Below are 23,618 nucleotides of genomic sequence, written 5' to 3'. Positions count from 1 at the left end.
GCTAGTAGTTTGGGAAATCGTCAGAATTCTCGGAGTTCTCAGTTGTGTATAAGTGTTGGCAATGAATGATAACGTTAAATGGAGGATAAACATTTCCGAAATACGGTTGTATATAATTTGTAACATGTTAGTTTGAATAAATGTACTTTTTAATCGCTTAAAATGAAGTAGGGTGCCTTAGGTCACGTGACTGAGTTGCCAACCCAATACTATATGCCCATGCAAATGCCCGTGAACAGCCAAAGCAAACCAGTAATGCACCATTTCCACATTACATATGCCGTATTTATATACACGCAGTTCCGATTAGGAATACCCGATATACTGTAAACACCCCTTTGATAAAATGGTCTGTTTTAAAAGCAATACTAGTATCTAAAATGCACTTTTAATTATACTTGCTTTGCGCTATATAGAGACTGGGTTGCAACCCCTACTCGCCTCAGTTTTTATAATGAAACTAGTGAAATTCTTCTAATAAAGTTTTAATTAAATGTACAAAGCGGCTAGAATTCACACTGAACATGGATACCTTAAAAAGCAAAAAGGCTGAAACATTTTGTGAAATATCATAAATAATATATTGTAAACCACTATGAAATTAGTACATTTGTTTAAGCAATAAACTGTTACAACATGATAGCAGATATGAAAATGCAGTGTGGACGACATTATATTTATCTGTCGGTTTTTACAGTTTATACATCCATGACGATGTGTGTCAACAATAATCAATACGTGTATGGTCATTGTTCTATAGGAGTGTTGTTCAGGGGATGTACGACAGGTCATAATTAAGATTGATGTTGTTTAAGTAAATTAAAGTAGTTTGAGTAAAGCATTACCTACTCAAATCTCTATTATTTATAAACATGGAATGTCCGTCCAGATTTAAATTGTTTTTCGTAGAAAAAGTGTAAAAATATTAGGGTCGGGGGTAAAAAGTCAGTGTCGGTTTGGTTACCCTAAACAGACATTTTTGCCTAATATAACCGTTGATGAATATTGAATGATATGTGGATTGCATTTCTCTACATATGAGTAATATGGACAACCTCTACAGTGTTTACCCGTGCCCTGCTATTATTATGATTTATTATCGGTCTTATGGGCAAACACGTAATTCCACTTATTATAAAGGTCACTCCAGCAAAGAAGAAGGCTGCAGGGTAACTCTCAGTCATGTCAACGATCAAACCTGCAATAATAAAAAGTTATGTTTATCTGAAGAGATCGAAATGATACTGGTTAGAAATGCTTGTTTTCAATACGGATATAATTTTGATATATCAACAAGATTTGGATTATTGTCTTCTTTGCAGTGCAATCCCACTATAGCATACTACAGAAGTTTCAAAGAAAATAAAACTGACAAAGTCCAACTATAGATTAGTCATTTTTGTCTGTACAATAAAACATGTTAATTACTAAACACGTTAATTACTAATCTCATGGACCACCAAAATTACTTCGTTATAAGTACAACGATAGTTCGTTATAAAATATCAAAGAAACACAATTTAACAAAGCATGGCATTTTATTGACTCGTGCCCTATCTGGGTCTCGAACTCACGATCTACGGCACCCAATCGCCTAGCCAAATATACCAGCGCCTTCTACCACAGCGCCACATCAACGTCCCAAAAAAGGACGTTCTTTTGACGAAGCGATAGTCGGTTTGATATGCTGACATGATCACTGTGGAAATTGTCAAATTTTATCTTTGGATCAACAACACATAGTGCATATTGCGATTGGGTGCCGTAGATCGTAAGTTTGAAAACCTGATAGGGCACGAGTCAAAAAATTGTCATGCTTTGTTAAATTGTGTTTGGTACATCATGTTTTTTATTGTATGTAAGTCGCCTATCTACATGTATGTTGGCAGGTCAAATTGAAAAGTGGAATCAAATTGAAATCTTCTGCATTCTATGTATATAAAACCGAAACAGTGACTTGAATAATAGCTTTTTTATAAGTATTTTTCGCTGTTCTTATGAACTCAGACACGTGTGAATTATTTGAAGATTATGATATTTATACTAAGATACAATACATTAGGCCGTTTACATACAGATGTACCTGGTATCGCTGTAAGCCATAGGCCAATTCAAAAGGGAAAATATCACATACTATTATTATTACGATTATCATTCGTTGTTATTGTTCTGTTTAAATATGAACCGAAACTTACACACGTACTTTTATTTATTTAGCTATTTTAATAATCAGTATAATGTAATTGTAACTTCTGACTTACTCAATCGTTTTCAGAAGTACATTTGTAGTTATTGTTGTACGAATTAATGAAGACAGTACTGGGTTAAAGAGTTTGAAAAATTCTTCATCGTCTCATTTAAACTTTTAATATTTTTTCTTTGCTTTTTGTTTCTTTGGTTTGAGCCGGAGTGGGGGAGCTAGGTCATATATTCACATCCGGGAATGTTAAGTAAATATGAGACAGGAATTCGTAGTTGCTTTCTTTGTCTCTGCTTATTTTTGCTCTTTTTTATGATTGGGAACAGGGAAGGGATATACTTAAATTGTAAAATCAGTTACATTCGTTTTCTATGTTTTTTCAAATACATGTACAAGTCAAAGCTGTATGTATGTGCTAGGTCTTGGAACAAACATTTTTGTAGTTACAGTATGTATATTTTGTGCATATGCTTTTATCTTATCTGTCAATCTTATATCTATATAGATTATAAATATATATGGATGAATTGAAAATATGTAGCGTTAATTGTAGAGGTTTAGCCTCTGATTCTGTGAAGCGAAGAGACATTTTCGAAAAGTATAAAAAGAAAAGTGATATCATTTTCCTGATCGATACCCATTCAACTGAAGAAGTAGAAAAAAAATGGAAAGATGAATGGGGTTATCAGGCATGGTTTAATTCATATTCCTCAAATAGTCGTGGGGTTGGGATTCTTTTTAATAACACTTTTGGCTATAAACTACTGTCTATTACCCGAGACAAAACTGGAAATATTCTTATTCTTGACATTGTACTTGCTTCTTCTGATAAAAACATAACTCTAGTGGCAGTTTATGGCCCAAATGATACCAATGTTAATTTTTATCATTATCTTTCACAGCAACTTCAATTGCGACAGAACACTTCTTTTATTTTAGGAGGAGATTGGAATGCTCAACAGAGTTATGATGTAGATACCAAGAATTATGTTAACAGAAATAATGAGGTAAATCGAAAAGAAATTCTTGCATTAATGGAACTATTTGATCTTTTGGATATTTGGAAAAAAACAAATACTGATAAACATTTATTCACTTGGCAAGGTCCACATAGAAAACAAGCCAGGTTAGATTATTTTTTTAATATCTTCAGATTTATCTCCCTTTGTTTGTAGTTCTAAAATTGGTTCAAGCTATCGTTCTGACCATTCACCCATATTTTTGAATTTAAAATTTGTAAATCAACCAAAAGGGCGGGGAACATGGAAGTTTAATAATAGTCTGCTGGGTGACCCAGAATATGTAAATATTGTTAAAAATTGTATTAGAGATACCATAAACATTTATGCTATTAATCCAGAAGAAGATGACCAAAATTTAATTAATTATACAATAAGCCATCAATTATTGTGGGAAACTATGAAATTAATGATTAGAGGAAAAACAATTGCTTATTCTTCATTCAAAAAAAAGGAAAGAGAGAAAATAGAAAAAAACCTTGAGCAAAAACTTGAAAGTTTAAATCATGAAAAGGAAAGAAGGGCTAAAGTCATTGAGGAGGTTGAAAATGAATTGATACTTATTAGAGAAAGTAAAATAAAAGGTATTATAATGAGAGCCAAATCCCAATGGAAAGTCGAAGGTGAGCGAAGTTCTAAGTTTTTTTGTAATCTAGAGAAAAGGCACTACCAAGAAAAAATTATACCAAAGCTTTTAAAAGATACTGGTGATGAAATTACAGATCTACAAGATATTTTAAATGAACAAAAACATTATTATGAATGTCTCTACTCTAGTACCACTAATGACAATGAAACAGCAAATACAGATAATTTATTTTTTAACAATGATAATCCTTTTATAACCAAACTCTCTGTTGAGCAACAAAATATTCTAGAAGGTGATATTAATTATGACGAATGTCTTAAATCATTAAAAAATATGAATAATAATAAGTCACCAGGTTTGGATGGGTTTACTGTGGAATTTTATAAATTTTTCTGGGCTGATATTTATAATTTTTTGATAAATTCTTTTAATCAAGCACATGAACTTGGTATGCTCTCAATTAGTCAACGTCAGGGTATGATAACTTGTATCCCGAAAGAAGGTAAGTCAAAATTATATCTTAAAAATTGGAGACCCATTACTCTATTAAATGTAGACTATAAGATTGTATCATCAATTATTTCTAATAGATTTAAAATAGTATTAAATAGTATCATTAGTGAAACTCAAAAGGGGATTTTAAAAGGTAGATATATTGGTGAGTACAATAGAATAGTTAATGATTTGATATTTAAAACAGACAAAGAGAATATAACAGGTTTACTTTCACTAATTGATTTTGAAAAAGCTTTCGATTCTTTAGAATTTTTTTTTTTTTTTGAAAAATCTCCTTTTATGGATTTGGTCCATCTTTTTTAAATGTGATAAAAACTTTTTATAATGATAGTTCCAGTTGTGTGACAAATAATGGTCATTGTTCTGAATTTTTTAAAATTTCTCGTGGAGTTAGGCAGGGTGACCCCATCAGTCCATATATTTTTATTCTTTGTGTTGAAATTTTAAGCGCAACAATTAAATTCCATCCTGATATACAAGGTATCACAATAAATCACTCTGAATATCTAATTAATCAATTTGCTGATGACACTTCCTTCACATTATCAGATGATCCACACTCTATGAATATTGTTCTTGATATTTTACAGGATTTTGGCCATATATCAGGTCTTAAGATAAACATTGAAAAAACCCAGGCAATATGGATTGGGGCAAAAAGGGGTTGTGGTGAGGAAATACTTCCAGAAAGAAATTTAAGCTGGAATCATCAAGGGAAATTTAAATTACTTGGCATTTCATACAATCTCCAATCAGAAAATATATTTTATGATAATTTTGTTCAAAAATTAACTTCTGTTAAAAGACTTCTAAATGACTGGTCCTTTAGAAATCTTACATACATTGGTAAAGTAACTGTAATAAAAAGTCTAGCTCTACCCATTTTTATCCAATCAATGACAGTTTTACCTGATCCGCCTCCTCAAATTGTGCAAGAACTCCAGAAGTGTTTTTTTGAATTTATTTGGAACAATAAAATAGATAAAGTAAAACGAAAAGTAATGTATGGGGATTATGAAGAAGGTGGACTACGAGTTCCGCATATTTTAACTTTTTGTCATGCTTTGAAAATGTGTTGGATAAAAAAACTAATAGACCCATCAAATTGTTCTCCATGGAAGTCACTTCTTTTAGATGATATTGAAGCTTATGGAGGGGACAAGGTCTTAAGGCTAAGAAAAGAAGGGATTTTGGAAATAAGTAGATCTTTAAATACTTTTTGGAAAGAAATTTTTAAGATATGGGCTGAGCTAAGTGGAGAGGAACTCCCCACAACCCCAGTTTTAGTTGCCTCACAACCATTATGGTTAAATAATTTCATTAAGATTGATAACAAAACTTTTTTCTACAAACATTGGTGTGAAAAAAATATTTTTTTTATTAATGATTTGATAGAAAACAATGTACTTGTAACTTATGAAAGGTTTTGTGATAAATATAACCTGACAATTAATTTTCTTGAATTTTATAGTGTAATGAATTCAATTCCAAGGCAATGGAAGAGTATATTGCTTGAACAGGAAAATGACTTAATCAATTTGAATCAAAACAAATTTATTCAATATCTTAAGAAATATGATAAGATTACAAAATACTTTTACCATCTTATGCTAAAACCGATTATTGAATATCCACTTAAAAGTCAAAATTCATGGCAGGAGATTTTGCATGTCAACATCCCAAGAGAGGTTTGGAATAAGATTTTCATCATACCTTATAATGTTACAGATGATATAAAACTTCAAAACTTTCAATTTAAATTTCTCCATAAAATAATATATACCAATTGCAAATTAATGCAATGTAAAATGAGTGAAACAGAAAGATGTTCTTTTTGCAAAGATGGTCGAGAAACACTCATGCACCTCTTTTGGGAATGTTGCCATGTTCAATCTCTTTGGACATCCTTTTTGAATTTATTAAAATCAAACTATGACATTGAGCTGGGCAGAGACCCAATGATAATGGCTTTTGGTATTGTAGACAATGTTTTTAGCTATGAATTGAATTTTTTGATATTATTGCTGAAATATTATATATACTATTGTAAATTAAAATCAAAAACTCCTTCTATTGGAGAGTGGAAAGCTTATACTTTATTTTACAAAGAAATTGAAAATTTTGATTTAATTTCATATTCAGAGAGAAAAAAAAACAAAATAAAGCAAAAGTGGGTTTTTGTGGCCAATTTTTTTGGAGATTAGCGGAAGAAAGATACAAATCAAATTTACATAGTTTATGTATGTATTTATAATTGACAACTTCCTGAACTTTCAGTACATGTATGCCATTTGTTTTTCTTACTGTGTGTTGATTTGTAACATGGAAAATGAATGTAACAACAAAAAAGCTGAATAAAAAAAAAAAAAAAAAAAAAAACAAAAAAAAAAAAAATTGTGTTTCTTTGATATTTCATAGTCCGTTATACATGTACATATATCCAATACATCTTTACGCGAAAAGTACTTCATTATATCCACGAATTTGTTGTAGAAAGTCAGCTATAACCTTGTCTACTGTATATCGAACAAGGAAACACAAGCAAATGGCTAACTAATACTCTCGCTAAACTTATCTGATGCCATGGCTACCAAGTAACTCTCCAATGTGCTTCCACGGTGAAAATTATCAATGCATGTGATGTATCAAATTATAGACATATGTTACAATTGTACAACACATTTGAACAAAAGTGTTTCTAGTACTCCTACACGTGGTCTTCAACATTACTGTGATGTTTCATTGGATGTAAATTGTAGTTTATGAAGAGTTGTCCGAATCTGATGGTTCTACTGCCACCTTTATACAGTGACCTGGTTTCCAGGACAACCAAACATTGGGCAAAAAGAAACGCAAACATATAAACCTATCTATCACAAACCTGGATTCATTGCCCAATCACTCCTTTTGTTTTGACGCAATCAAACAATGCTTTGATAGAAATATCGCATCAAATGAACCCCATCTAGTACCAAGGTAAATATTTGATAACAGTTAACAAACAGTAGTTTTCAAAGTCGTATATTACAAAGAAGAGCTTTTATATTTGCAGTACGTGTATTTACCAGCAATAGGAGATCCTACAATAAATGAAATTCCCGTAAAGAACGACAGTAGACCAAAGGCGTTAGACAGGCGCTCCAGTGTAATAAACTCCAGCATAATGATAGTAGCCAGAGATATACTCGTACCTGTCAATATACAAACGTAGAGTAGTGACATATCTTACTTTCAACTGTAGCTTTTAATTTTACAGATAAATATATAGTTCGATAATATCGGTATATGATTTGTTTTTCAACATGATAACATTTCCTTTATATAGCGCAATGCAACAAAATAAGTCAAATCCAAAAATCTAGTTTGATACTAAGTATTTAGGTAAGTAAAATGCAATTCCACAGAGAAATGCTGACATCGCATTTTGAACACATACTAGGCGAATTAACAAGTACCTAAATGAAGCTGTTCATAAGGTCATTACAAAGGTCAGAGCAGCAGGTGAATTATCAATTCCATTAACATCAAATGTAGGGGTTTTAACTAGTTAATCAATGCAAGTTTGAAGGAAGAGAGATCCCCATACGTACCTATCCCTACTCCTATAAGTATACAATATATGGCCAGTGTGATAAAGTCGGAGTAGTAAGACACGAACAATGTAGCCACTCCACCAATAAGAAGTGTTACACTGTAAATGAGGATAGAGTCTGCCCAGGGGTAGTCGGCTACCAGTCCCGACAATACCATGGACACGGTATTGGACATTCCTAGAATAGATATCAGGAGGGCACCATCACTGTCAGACAGACCTTTCTCTAGGGCGAAGGCCGGTAGCAGATTGTAGGGAATCTGGATACCTGTACGGATGCATGTTAAAGATAAAAAATAACAGCTTTGACTGAAAAGCATCAAAGATAGAGCGATATGTACATTTGAATTAAGCTGAAAAAATATTGATACTGTTTACACATAAAGATAGGTAAATAAAACACCTTAAAGAAATGTTTCTAATTGTCTTGCCATTGTCTAAACCGGAAGTGTAAATGAAAATATGTACCCATGGAAACGAGAAAGCATGATATCATGAACAAAACAAACGTCAGATCTGTGAAAAATGGCACTGTTAGTGTGTGTAGGCTCCGTTTGAGTTTATCTACAGATTTCGTCACATCAAAAAAGGTGTTGGCTTCAGAAGACATGTCATTTACTTCTGCAGCATTATTTTTACTTGTTGGAACGTTCAAAGGCCTGTAAATTATGGCAAATAGCGTGCAATTAAATAGTATGGCAGATATAATCCACAAAGCTCCCTTCCAACCATAAGTATCCACCAGAACCTGGTATACTGGGGAAAACACAAAACCCCCGACACCAGACCCACAAGTAGCTATCCCTGTCGCCAAGGCCCGACGCTTGTCGAAGTAGTAACTAACGATCACTAGAGATGGGGAGTAGACCAATCCTAAGCCGATACCTGGACAAAGAAATAGAAATATAAGGGGTTAATAATCTCTTCATTAGACCGACTTAGTTAATATAAATGAAAGTTCGAGACTCCCCGAATACCTCCATTACATTTGTTCAGGTGAGCACTGTAATGTATGCGTATAGGATTTTAGAAATATATTTATAGGAAAAATGATAAAAGCGAATACAATCTGTACCTTATCGTGTCTTTCTAAATGACTAATATCTGCCATGATTTTACAATCTGGCGAGGAGTTGCATTAGTATGTAAAAGTGGTAGTTTCTGTGACTTCTTAATGTGAAAACTGTCAATGCAAGTTAAAAAAACATTCGTGTTGAAATAAAAATAATGTTTTGAAGATGACCTCTGTATATCAGTCATCGTTTCTTAGTAAGTTAGCTGTCTTTATTCTGGTAACACCTAGTTACCAGTGTTGGTATAGATAGGCATAAATACTGCAGTCTTATCAAAACTGGTTTAAATGAATTTAGCTATTAGATTATATAATGACTGATTTGATCAGCATAATGTACGTTGTACTTGTGCCAGACAGCAATCTCCAGTGAAAAAATAACACTACTAGATACTATTAAGACACAGTTAGCGTATATCCTTTTGTTCTTTTTGTGTTATATTTCATGGAATGTACAGGATGTACCCATAACTGGTGTATAAGCTTTTGGACCACTGTCCAGTATATATGTGATCATTTTTTGACAGTCACTTATAAACCAGTTAGGTAAATCCTGATCACAGCTCCAAGTGTCAATGCGTAAGCATTTCTAGAAGAGTTTCAAAACACTTTTGTAAGAAATACATGTTAGTGACATGAACAACATACACATGTTATTCATAGAAAATATTGACAATATTCAAAATTTCAAGCTGAATGTATTAATTCCATCTTTAAAAACAAACTTTTTTAAAATGCATTTGCACTGTTTTTCGACGGTAATATTCTTTTAGGGCTGAATGTACACTGTCACTTCTTCTGCAGCAAGTCATACACACTAGCGCGTTCCATGGTGCACGTACATATATACAACATTGGTGATCTTTGACCATTTGGATTTCAACATTTTTTTCCACATTAACGCTTACATTATGTAAGCTCCTAGCAGCCACGTCTGTTAGAATAGTTGGAGTATATTCCTGTAAATCCAATGGACATATTTTTTTATTCATAAACTCTTTTTTTCCAATTTTAAGGTATCCAAAAATATATCGTGTTTTAACATCCAATTAAATACTTTATTTTGTTTAGTTTCTTCCAGGTAAAGCAAAGCTGAAGTTTGTTTTACCCTATCCATTTCTCGAAAAAAAAATATTTCGATTTGTCATATATGCAAGAAAACACTAAATCACATATTGTAATTCCTTTTCAGTTTCTATATATAATGTATCATTAATCATGTAATCACCAGTAAGACGTCCGGTTGACCAAGCTGCTTTGTCCATCCTTGGAAGACGTTTAAGAAATAAATAATATTCGTAATGGAAGGGTGACTATGGGTATTTTAGGTTCAACAGGTTCATATGTGATGAATGCATTGGTATGGTTGACTACACTCATAAGCACGTGAGGGAAAATGTGTATGCTTTACCTGTTACTGGTATGAAATGTGATGCATAGAATTATATGGGTGAACGCACATTGTTGTTATTTTCAGCATATGCTTCTCACCTTGCCTCGATTTCTCGAAACAAAAGTGCAGACTTAAGTCAAAACTTAAGTGTTTCTCCTTATGTAACTTATATGACAATTTATGACTTAATTCAGGTTTTGTCTTAAGTTTGTTTAAAGAAATCGGTGCCTGGTTTATAGGTGATTAATGCATTGTAAAGTAGGGTTTTATTAACACAAAAGGAAATTTGTTTTTAATTACAGATAAGCCTCAATATATACTACGTGTGTGAGAAGGAACAGCACTCGGCCCTAACGCGCCTCATTGCTGTAGCCTCTCACACATATAATACAGCTCCTTAACATATAACACATTTCATACAACGGAGATTGTTTTTGAATAGCCACAGCTAATCATTGGTCGTAAATGATAATAAACCAACCAGCAAACCACATAAGTAATCCATATTTTATACTATAATTATATATATCAATACGTTTTAAACAATTACTGATATTGTGAAAGGGATGAGAATAGTTTCACCAGACTAATTTTGCTTTAAAAAACAACAAATGTAAACTAGGATTGAAAAGATAAAGCTGCATTGTAGTACATTTTAAACAACACATGCACATAACGCACAAATTAATACGTACCTCCCACAATTCCATACAACAAGATCATGATATGCAGGTTTTTGGAGAAAGTTGAAAAAAATATCCCTATAAAGCCCAGCGCTCCACCAACCATCGCCACCCTACGACAGTCGAATCTGTTGATCAGTTCACCCGTGAAAGGACCTCAAGTACCAGAAAAACAATGAATATGTATTATATAAATGTATTAACACAACTAACGCAAAACTTAGCCTAAAAATGAATTAAATAATACACGTATGGCGATGCGTGCGGAAGTGTCGATATTGGGATTAGGGTTTCATTAGTTAAACGTCCTATAACAGCCATGATGACGTAAGGACGTGCCGGTTTTGATGGTGGAGAAAAATCCGGAGAAAAACCAAGGACCAGCATTCACATTGGAATTGTACTCGCGATCCAGAGTTGGAAGGCTTGTGGTAATATGCCGAAGCAAAGTAAAGTTGGACAGTTATTCGTTATTCGTTATTCGAATAACGAATAACTGTCTAACTTTACTTCTACTCGGGTAGAGTAAAGTTAGACAGTTATTCGTTATTCAAACGTCACCCGTTTTAACGGATACAGCGAAATTAAATATAGTCTTTTTTTGTTTAATTTCTTGGAATAACTATAATTTTTCGGAGTTTTCAAACAAATATTTAAAGCAAATATCTTTCTAAGTCAGCTGAGAGTTTTAATGTAGATAATAATTTATTTTACCAATACCAAATCTTCAGTTGCGCCCACATTTATTTACCTTTTATCTCCGATGCATAAGAAGTAAAAAATAAGAATTTGATACTTATATTATTCATTTGAAGCATGATACTATATGTAACTAGGGGAACGAGCCCTGAGCTCCAGGAAACTGGATCTCCGGGTCAAATAACACATCTTACATACATCATCGGTCGTATACGGTCCCAGGCAGTAGGAAGACGTACTCGTGCACGACTTTTGAAGCTGACTGCCATCTCAGTGGTTCCCACGGAACATTCCATAGCAATATTATTAGGATTAAAAGCGGAACTAGTATATATTCGAGTTAAAAATAAATAAAATGAGCCCAACTGAAGATATGGTATCAGTAAGATATTTTTTATTATCCACAGCAAAACTTTCAGATGATTTAGAATGATCTGTGCTTTAAATATTTTCTGGCAAACTCCGCAAAAATATAAGTATTCCACGGAATTAAAAAGAAACTATATTCAATTTCGCTGTATCCGTCAAAACAGGTGACGCTTGAATAACGAATACCTGTCTAACTTTACTTTTCCCGGGCAGAAGTAAAGTTAAACAGTTAATCGTTATTCGAATAACGAATGACGAATAACTATCAACCTTTATCTTTAGTCCAGTAAAAATACGCAAATTATTTGCTGTCGAGACATCTTAACCACTCGGTCACTGCGGTCCTCTATATGTCAAATTACATTGTATAATACACATAAATAAGTGAAGAATTGACAGTCACATCCACGACTTGTTATCATGACTGATCATCCCATATGAAATTATAATTTATGAGGGATAACGCATTAGACATATATTATGATATCATGACTTACCTATTAATAAAGAAACACCAATATTAACAGAATTGAGGAGTTGTGTCTGGGCACTGCCTTCGTTAAACGTGGTAAGGATATCATCGTAGAAAATTCCAAACGTAAATGAAATACTATCGACAAGGGCATTACTCATAAAAGATGCCATGACAACGATCCATCCCCAACCTCCATCCGGGGCCTTGGTTATTTTACCATTGCTGGCCACTACCATTTTAAATCCTAAAACAATATAAGATTGTTTTAATCTAGTTCTGATTAATATCCCTTCGTTAGCCTTAACATATAAACAATAATTTATTTTGGTTGCGGCAATGTCAATACTGTTGATATGTATGTGAGTTTTTGTTGTTGTTTTTTTTAATATTTATTGATGTTTCTTCCATTTCAGCTGATTTCACGTAAGAACGTGTCCATATTTGCATTAACGTGCTTTGATAAACTTCAAGAATCACAAAATCCAATTGTAAACACGTTTTCGTATACATAAACATGTAACCTGATATCAATGAATTGGTTTAATGTCAGCCTCCGTTATAATTTTGTATTCATATGTACTGTACTTGAGTTATTTATATTTTTATCTTTATGCTGTTCATTGAAGAGCGGACTAATTTGTGATAGGTTATATTGAATATGTACCATCATTGAAAAAATAAGACAAAGCGTTGAAATATAGCTATGTTTTTAGTTTGTTGTATTGCATTGCACTAGTAGGGAAATTAACAAATAGTATTAATCTTAAAGCATACATACATATCAAAAGATAAATAAAAATCTGATGACCGACTAACCCTGTCAGACTGCTAAAAATTTAAACATGATTACCAAATCCGGATGTGTTTCCTGTCATGTTTGAAATTACGATTGAACAAATAAATGTAACAAAAATATTTATCGCTGTAAATAAGTGACAATTGTTTCAACCGATTATGCTTAAAACCCCTAGTAACTACATCATGGATCTCTAATAGGCGATGTCTGGACACAAATACATGCGATGTGTATATTTTGTCTGCACCAGCTTCATATCTACTGCTCTTGTCCGACATAACTGTACGTGTGATGACGGAAATCCCAACACTGTAACCGAGTATCGCTATTGCATTATTACTCTTGCTAAAAAAATCAATTATCATTTTTCTGGATTTTTGTCACTTCTCATTGGTCAAAAACATAACACGTGATCACCGATAAAAATAAATCGCTTAGTTATTTCTGAAGTGGTTTACAGAAAAAATACAATATTTTAAATCACGTTATCTACGTTACCAAAACCGTTCCTGTTTCTGACGCTTTAAATAAATGCTTTGATGATCAAAGTTTGAAGCGTAATTACGAAATGCGACAGACGGCGAGTTCGATTTTTATCAAAGTTTTCTTTTTTTAAGTACAGATATTATATTCCCTAGCTTACAGTTAAAATGGCATTACGTTATCAAATGTTAAAAACCTTTTTAATGTAACACAATTACATGTGTTTTGAATATTTTTGTAACCTAATGATTTGGTATTTATTAGTTTGGTTTAATAATTGTAGTACAGAAAATACAATATTTGTATAAACAAAACAAAAACTAGCACAAAAAGACCCACAGACACAAATTTAAAGAATTATAGACAATGCACAAACAAAGCAAAAAGGATTCGAATCATACATGTTTAAATATTTCAACAACAACATCATACAAACATTGATTGGCATATTTCATATCAACTAAAAATTTCTTTCCAGTTTATCCTTCTTTGATCAAATTCATCAGTGCATCCGTTTTTAATTGACAGGTTTTTTTGTAATATCATATTTTGTATACAAAACTCACTCAAACCTTCCATATTCAGATTTGTTTTTCTTGATACGTGAAAAATGTAAAAACGCATATAAAGAATTACAAAATAGGGCGGTATTGAAAAAAAATCAGTCTCGCCAAAAAGTACAGTTTCTAGTTTAAATTCCACAACATAATTAGTTTTTTTTCATGTATTTTTCTTTTCATACCTTGCCATACCTGAAAAAATGACCAAACAAAAAAAATGTGTTCTATGATTTCAACTTCTATATAACAGGTATTACATATTTTTTTCAGAATTTTTCATCATTTTTAAGAAATTATTCAAAGGAGTATACGGTGTGGTAGTCAATACTGAAACCATTGTTATGATGTATATTTTATAATTTGAAAATATATTTTATATTTGTTTTTCCAGAATATGTTTCAAAGAATATGTCTATTAAAGATTAATATGACAAGAGGTAAAACTGTAATGTTTCAACACAAACACGATAGGGAAATAGAAGAACTAGATTATCATCCATTAAGTGTATGGAAGCATAGAGTAAAAAAAATATATTGAGTCTGAAATTCCGGTGAGGCTCATTAGACTAGTTACAATATTAGGCTAACGAATATGAAAATTATTTGTTTAATAATTTGTTTTATTATCATTATTATCTTTTAATGTATTTTACTAAATGAAGTACTAAGCATTTGAGAGTTGATTTTATTATGAATCCGTTAATATTGTTTTCAATTAAACCTGTTAAAAATCTATCAGATTAAAACTACCACCATATAATAAAAATTTACCAGAAAAATAATAAAGCAAAATATAGCATTTTAAATTTTTCAATGGATGGTTATATCGACCGAAGAAAAAATTATTAAACTCGGACTACGTCCTCGGTCCATATATTTTTTTAGGTTTATATAACCATGAATCGGCCTCATCAAACGCTATAGTTGTATAATATTATTAGGTACATTAACAAATCTATCCCACCGGTGGCTTTTTACCTCTTTAATTGTTAGCATGACTCTATTTTTCTAATTCAATTTTATGCACAAATATAAGTCAAAGAGCTCTTCGTTTAACTCACAACTAATGTGTTATCTGGAGTTGAATATTTTAAGATATTTCAAATAGTATGACAAACTTACTTATATTCCGAGTCCTTTGCTAAAAGTGGATTAAAATGTAGTGATACAATAACATACCCTGGAGAATAATACCTGCCGATAGAAAGGTGGACTCCTTGAAAAATAGAAAACTGTATTTTTGTATCTATTGCGTTATTAACACAACATTAATCTGAATATGTGATTAGAATAAATTGTGTTTAATTACATGTATTGAAACCCACAAAACATGAAAAGATTGTGACTTCTTATTTTATTTTATGATTAATCATGCGCTTGACCTATCTATTTAAGGATGACATTTTTGAACTGAAATATATTTAGCTCCCCTTATGTCAATATAAATGTACTCATCAAGGTTCACCAACAGACTTTAGGTAATTGTAATTTGTAACTGTAATTAATTAAATTAATTACAGACCCATTTGTAATTGGATATAATTTGTAATTGAAGAAAAAAATACATGTAACATCATTATGATGGCCAAGGTATCATCCCGGAATCTCCCCGAATACCTTGGGCTGTCCCGGAACGTCTTCAGAGCCAATTCCGCGAAGTGTTCCATGAAGAGGTTGGTTACGATCGGGCTGACTTCTAGACATCTTTATAGGAAAAAAAAACATAAAATAATTAGACAAATATGAAATGTTGGGAACCATGTTTCATCCATTTATCTTGTAAACATACAAAAAATGACCACATCATCCCGGTTGTATTTAACAATTGTAGGTGCAAAAAAATAGCAAAATAGTTTTGTTTCCGTTTGTCCTAAAAAGTGCTTAACGACATTTTACGCTTTTTGTGACGTCCTAATTGAACCGCTTCTATTTGGGGTCTGCTCTGGTCAAGGTGTTTGCTAACAACATTTCATTGCTCCATTCACATCTTTTTGTACTACGGTTTCACGTGTTTTTGTAGCACTGATGGGACTAAAAGATATGAAAACTCAGACTCTTTCATATGTTTTTGTACCACGCTTTCATGTGTTTTTATACCATTGATGGTAGAAGATATGAAAGATAAGTCGTATCATGGTACAAAAAGATGTGAAGAAACTTAACAATGATTAAAAGCGTTAGTGTTTTTCATATCCTTCGCCAGGCTCTTGTCGGTCATCGTTTTATTCTAGGTCATTAGTACTATGTTCTATCATTGTATATGACTGTATTGTAAAAAGAACTGAAAAGTTACATATGTTGGACCTTTGATGTAAAATCTTTTATTTTTATTTTTTTTTATGAATCCAAATATGAACGTCAGTCTTTACGTTGGCATCCATAGCCATAGCTCGTTAGCGCTTTATGTTGAATTTACATATATCAAATATAATTGTTCAAAATTGAGATCAACCTTAACCTAACAGAAAACTTAACGTGGGCTTGGAATGAATTGTGATGAATTGCGAAGGTACAGAAAAACTTAGAAACATTTTATCTTATGATTATGATAAATCACGAATTTGACCTTTCTTTTTTATGGATGACTTTGACGAACCTAAGTACATATTAACTCTAACATCAATCTATTTATACTTACCAAGGGTCATCCATATGTAGAAGGAGTGTCAATTCGGGGCTTCTGATGGCCATATATTTTTTGTATTGTTATCATTAGCTATGAAATACATCAATGTACCTGATCTATTAGACTTTTAAAATATAAATGCTTCTAGAATGAACACAGCTAAAAGTTTATATCGATTTCTCTCCTATCAATCAATATTTGAAAATGACTCTTTTTTTCTAGCACAGATCTTAGTTAGAACGAAAAAACGTATAAGGCCTACTATACCTTTCGTTCGAGTACGAAATGGTGCCTATGGGTCCTAGTGGAGAATTGCCTCAGAAAATCACTCGGGCACAATTTTCCATATTTTTTGGTAGGTGCGTAAATATGCATTTGTATATTATTTTTGTCCAAAACAAACATAACGACCAAGTTCTATATCTTCCGTACCACAAAGTTCACAATTTTTCTTTCGAAAATATCTTAATATTGATAAGTGAATTATGTATTTTATACGATTCACTTTAATTGTCTCGTAGGTAAGTGCTATAAAACAAGTACCATAAAATGTATACAAATGTTTTAATAATGATCTTCATAATCATTTCGTTGTTCCATTAGCAGTAATAGGCACCAATTGTAGCTCTAAAGACGACACCATTACCTGTCTTGAATATTAGTTTCTACCACAATAGGCGCTGTTATTCAATTTTCAAGGTATCAAATAAACGATGCAGCTGATGATTAACAATTTGTTTATACGTTGTAACAATAAGTAAGTATATGTATTGTAATTCTCAAAATAGTGGTTATTTTTGACAAATAACATATTAAAAGCTTTTCTTGATTCCTGAGTATGTAAATTACGGCAAATATAACTAAGATGTTAGCGTTCCCAATCTGTCTTACTATGATTATTATTTTGGCCCTTTAAAAAGTTAAATGATTGTTACTCTCTTTAATCTAATTTTCAATGTCGTTTCTACTATTTCCATGACGTCACCAAAGTCATTTTTCACCTTTACACTTTGACAACAGAAATCACTCCATATATCGAAAGGATTCCGTATTCCAATGATAAAAGGACAAATTGTTTGTCAACATGATCTTTTCTTGGTAAATTCTATTGAAAGGATAAAAAGTAGAAACTACATTATGCCTAAATTAAAAAAAGAGAAAAATGCTCACATTAAAGTTATATTGCATGTTTATTTCACTGTAACGATATATCACTTAAACATTTGATATTTGAACATTGACATGTAACTTGATGATTTAGCTCCCAAAACGCATATATCGGCCTATAAGAAAGCCGAAATCTAGGGATAATATATATATCTGGTTTTGAATAAAGCGCCTTCAAACACGCCATGTTCAGTGACTTCGGGTTTTGTTGGATTCCGAATCGTATCACGTGCTTGACTGACGTTCGACACGACCTGCACGTGGTGAGCCAGGTAACTAGCGTAAGCGCACATGTGTTTGTTTACGTTTTCTTTCTGGCTAATATGAGCAAATCATGCTGGTATATGTCCAAAGAATAAATATTGTATTTTTGTAACATCCAATTCACACATGTCCGTAAAATATTGTGTGTATCAAATATTGTAATGTGCGTGCATTATTTTCTTTGTAGATCCAGTCTGCTGAGGTCGACCACATGATTGTTTATGAAAAATTGTTGACATTTTCTCTTGGTTTCACAACTCTCCTGTTACTTCGAGATTGTTGCGACGATGATCGGACGAGTTCGGAATGATTCGGCATCTTTCGAGCCTATTTTTCAAGTGTACACGTTATTTTGTTTACTTTCATAATTAAAAATACTTCCAGTGCTGTAACTTTATAAAAAGTAGTAAAATTAGAAAGTTTAAAACTCAGACAGAGAAAAATACGTATAACACATCAACAGTTTTCACTGTGACTAAAATAGCAAAAGTTAGAGACCATACACCTTTAAATAAAAAGCTGATTCTTTTTTTACTTTAATCATGTTAATGGAAGCTACATACCTAACTCCAACAACGTTTAAACCTTCGTTTTTTGCTGAAATAAACAAACCTTCTGCTTCTTCGAAGACACAGCCAAACTTGTTGGATAAGTTGTACATTACGTCATACTATTGTGTTGTTTTAAATCTCAACATTAATCTGCAAATCAATCACAATTTATTGAATAAAACAGTGGAAAAATTGTATGTAATAAAAAATATATCTTTTTTTTTCTAATTCATTGTTTTACATGTGGAGCAGTGATACCTGAGTATGAAAGAATTATCAGGATATAGTTCTGAATATAATAATCTGATAAACAAGTATACAATTAACAATATATGAATTTCTTATTTCAAATTATAAAGCAACATTATGGATGATTAAAAACCACACCTGAACTATCCCCTCAGATTATATGCTCCATCACAACATGCATCAATAAATATCAATATAGTGTCGGGTCTCACCTGGCCGAATGACCGTAAAACGTCTTGATCTTGACAAGCTCCTCCTCGTTGTCAAAGGTCATCAAGTCCACATCGTGGTTCCTAGCATAAGTTATGTGGGACATCTGTTTACACGTATTGGCGGAGATGATACGAGATGGATCAACGCCCAGATCTAAAATCTGCTGTATTTCCGACTTGTTAATTTAACAACACAAAAATATCAGGGTAACAATTGTAGCTAATTAATTAGTATTCGTTAATTTTAACCATGTGCTTACAAACACCAGTATAATGACTACGATGGAAACATACCTTACTTGCACAGTCGAAGCTACAACCCAGCCTACAAAGAACATTTACGATTTTGTCGTCGTGGTTACAATTAATGGCTATTAAGATTAAAGGTGTAAATTGAATCCACAAAGGGTTTATGCAATCATTTGTATTGTTTCTAAGTGTTAATATTAGAGGAAATTAATCTAAATTATTTTCAGTAGGTTCTATGCCTATTGAACGTCAACCTACCACAGAAGGAATATTTACTTCACGATGGAAACACTAGAAATTATGTTTTACAAAATCCGTATGTGTCTTTATTTTTTCATGATTTAGAATAATGTTGAACAAAATCCTGGTGTGGATCATGCAGAAACAAGACTAAATCGAAGTCAAGATAGCAATAAGGATTCGGATTTTTTTATTAGAATCAAATAGATATTGAACATCGCTAGGTGGGTCCCATTTAGTCAAACAAGCCGAAAATAACCAACGTTGTAACGGCATTGCCGAGAACGTAATGTGACTACGGTGACTACGTAACGTGTGTCCGAACTCTTTCGAGAACGAGGCATGGACTTTTCGTTCGACTTCAGTTCGGCATTAATCGTAACTTCTATCACGACAAATTTAAATGAAGGCATGTTTACAAGAATCGAATTTCAACAACTGCTGTACCGAAGTTTATGAGAAATCATTATAAATATTCTTTGGTATGACTTAATTTTCAACTACATCTACAAATACTAACAATATCGGGGTCGAATGTAACTTGAATTTTTATGATTAGTGCTTTATAGTTTTTAAGGTTTGAACATTTGAATAAAACGCACAGAACATTACTTTGATAATATATTTACATGCATCGATCAATAAGAATTACGTTGATATAACCCTATAATTACCACTGTACCATAAAACAGTTTCACCCGTGGAAGGAGTCGGTACCATTTACTGTATCTCTCTATCACCTCATCTATATCCACCACCGCCAGAGGGTCATCTATTCCCTAAAATAAAACACTCCACTACGAACACAAATGACGCTTGACACAATTACACAGCGGTCTACATTCTATTTACCATAACTTAGCATTATTGTTACTGAATAAGGCCATAGTTGTGGGGTTTTTTTTGGTTTTTTTTCTGTTTTGCGTCATTTTGATTTTTTTAAACTTACCAGCCTGTAAAGCAAACAAACACACACAAGAAAATAGCCACAGTGTTTTGCTAAGGAATTAAAGTTTTTTGTATTCTTTCTCTCTATAGAGTTGATATCCATGGAAATTGTAGAAAACATTACTTACCCTGTACACATCTTATTGCCCAGTTCAGAAAAAAAAATGTTGGGTTTGTTTCTTCACTCAAGAGACGAAAAACCTACCAGCATGCCAGCGGTAGGCGGACGCAAAACAGAAAAAAACCATACTATGGCCTAACCGAAAATGTTAATCTGATATATTCCATTCTTACACATGACAGTTATATCCCTATTACCTATTGTGACATCATTATTTCATTGTGATCGAAACGTCGTTTCTCTGAAAAGTATGACGTTATGTACATAGATCGATAACGTAGCTATCCGCAACAGTAGATTACTCTGTCATATGAAAATACAAAATACTCACCAGTTCCGTTTGGTAGTTGACCTTATGAGTAAGGTATTCCTCTCGGGATCGCCTAACATCCACAATCTCTATATCAAAGTCACCAATGTCTTTAGCTTTAAAACAAATACATTTGAATTTATCGTTATCATTCATTTATACTGTCGAATCAATGCTAATGTGGTTTAATTAGAATTTGTCAAAGTAACTACTTTTTTCGATGAAAATGATGAGAATAATGCTTACTGATAACAGTAAAGTACAATAGAAAAGCTTAAAACAACTTCAGAACAAGTCCCCCATTTAACAGTCCCGACTGGATACCTCACACTAGAAATGGGATTATTTATACACATGTACATGTATACCTATTTCCCCGGTTAAATTTACACTTCATGACCAACAAAATTATGTCTCATCAGAATTGTTTGTATGAAACGTTGGTTCTGTGGAAACGCGGTGAAAACTCTGGTATTCTGAACTTTTATTAATATATTTATAAAAGGGGTAGTGTAGTTTATGCTGCTATTCTGAGTAAATAAGAATGGTCGACTATGTATAACTATCATTATAACTATTTTAAATGAAACCACTGGTTTGTCAATTCTGCGAAAATCTGTACTCATAAATTCAATTTCCATTGAAAAATATATCTTCAGTTTGTTCTATGTATGGTGAAAACAGTATCTTAAGTTGATGAAATCATACATTGTGTCAAATAGGGTCTATCTTCGAGTTATAATACTTGACTTTTATCCCATTTCCGTCAAAAGTCCTCTTTCCAAATATCTATATTAAAGAAAAAGTTAGTAATAGGGAAAATGACTTCTCAACAGAGGACAAGTCGAAGGTTGGTACCATTTAACTACTTTATGTTGGAGAGCTAACAGGCCATACTACACAAGTCAATAAATCCCGTGATAGAAGTTCATGTCTGATAGGTATAGTACAGAGTGATATACTGAAAAAGAATTTCCACTTTTTTCCAGTATGTAATTATCTGATCGATCAGCATCCTCACATCTGCGTTACATCAACAGAAGACACAAGTAAGAAATTAAAACGATAATTATAAAACAGTAGAAAGTATCACTACAGAATCTCTGCTCACCTCTTGTGCCTAAAAAGACGCCGACGAACCGTAACCGTTGATGTTTCGATACAACGGTTTAAGTTTTCATGACTACTTTGTCAAGATCTATAACCCGACTGGTCAAATAACACGACCCAATCTCAGAAAAAAAAATCATTATCAACAAATTGCATAAGATATCCCAATCGACAGATAGACGATTAATTGTTAATTTGGTATGTGATACAATACATACCATGTCGTATAGATGTCACTTGGTATATTGAAACATAGGATAATTGTCAGATTTCAACACCTCGGACATCGTGATGTCCCCCGATAAAGACACTAGTGCTGTTCAGGATAATAGGGGTAACTGTAATTCCTCTGTAGTTTCCTAGTTCATTCGTTGGGTCTTTCTTAAATACAGGAGTCAGGATACCAATCTTGATTAACGACGCGATAGCAGCTTTTTTTAAGGATAGTTGATTATTTCCTTTAGGCTCCCTATAATTTCTCCATCTGCTAGTTTTATGTGTTCACTAGTCAGACCAAAAACACCTGGAGCCATGGTGTTATGTAGTTTGGAGAGTGTTGACCTATTTTTCATTGTGCTGGCGGGCATGGTATCAGTCCCCTGTAACTGGCAGATAGACTGCATGATGTTGTTACCGTTCCTTGTATGTTCTAGACGTTCATCTATAAACAAGTCGACTATCAGCGGTAGGGCCAGGTTCTGGATATACACTTGTAGTCTGCCCATCCATCTTTGATATCATCGTTGGTATTTAGGGTTTCTCCATTGACGATATGTTGAGTGGTGCTGGTTTTACTGGTGGATCTCTGTAGTTTTACCAGCCTATGGAATGTTTTAGGGGCATCTTTTGCTATCGACCTTCTCTGTGTGTTTATTGAATGCTATCTTCCTTTTGGATTTTCCGAAAGGGTTGTTTGGCCTTTCGCATTGCCTTATGAGCTGGTTATTGCCTGCAGTCTGCTAATTCGGTTTCCGTGCATCTTCCATTTCCACCAGGCTCTCTTGCTTGCTTTGCTTGCCTCCTTGATTGATGGATCAAAAGGTCGTTTTCATGGTTTCCTTCTAGTTTTCTGCAGGTGTTCTCAAGGTTGCTGTTTCAAGCAGCTTTACTTAAGGTTTCTGCAAG

The sequence above is a fragment of the Argopecten irradians genome, chromosome 4 (genome assembly GCF_041381155.1).
Source record: "Argopecten irradians isolate NY chromosome 4, Ai_NY, whole genome shotgun sequence".
NCBI lineage: Eukaryota > Metazoa > Mollusca > Bivalvia > Pectinida > Pectinidae > Argopecten > Argopecten irradians.
This window is presented reverse-complemented; position numbering follows the sequence as displayed.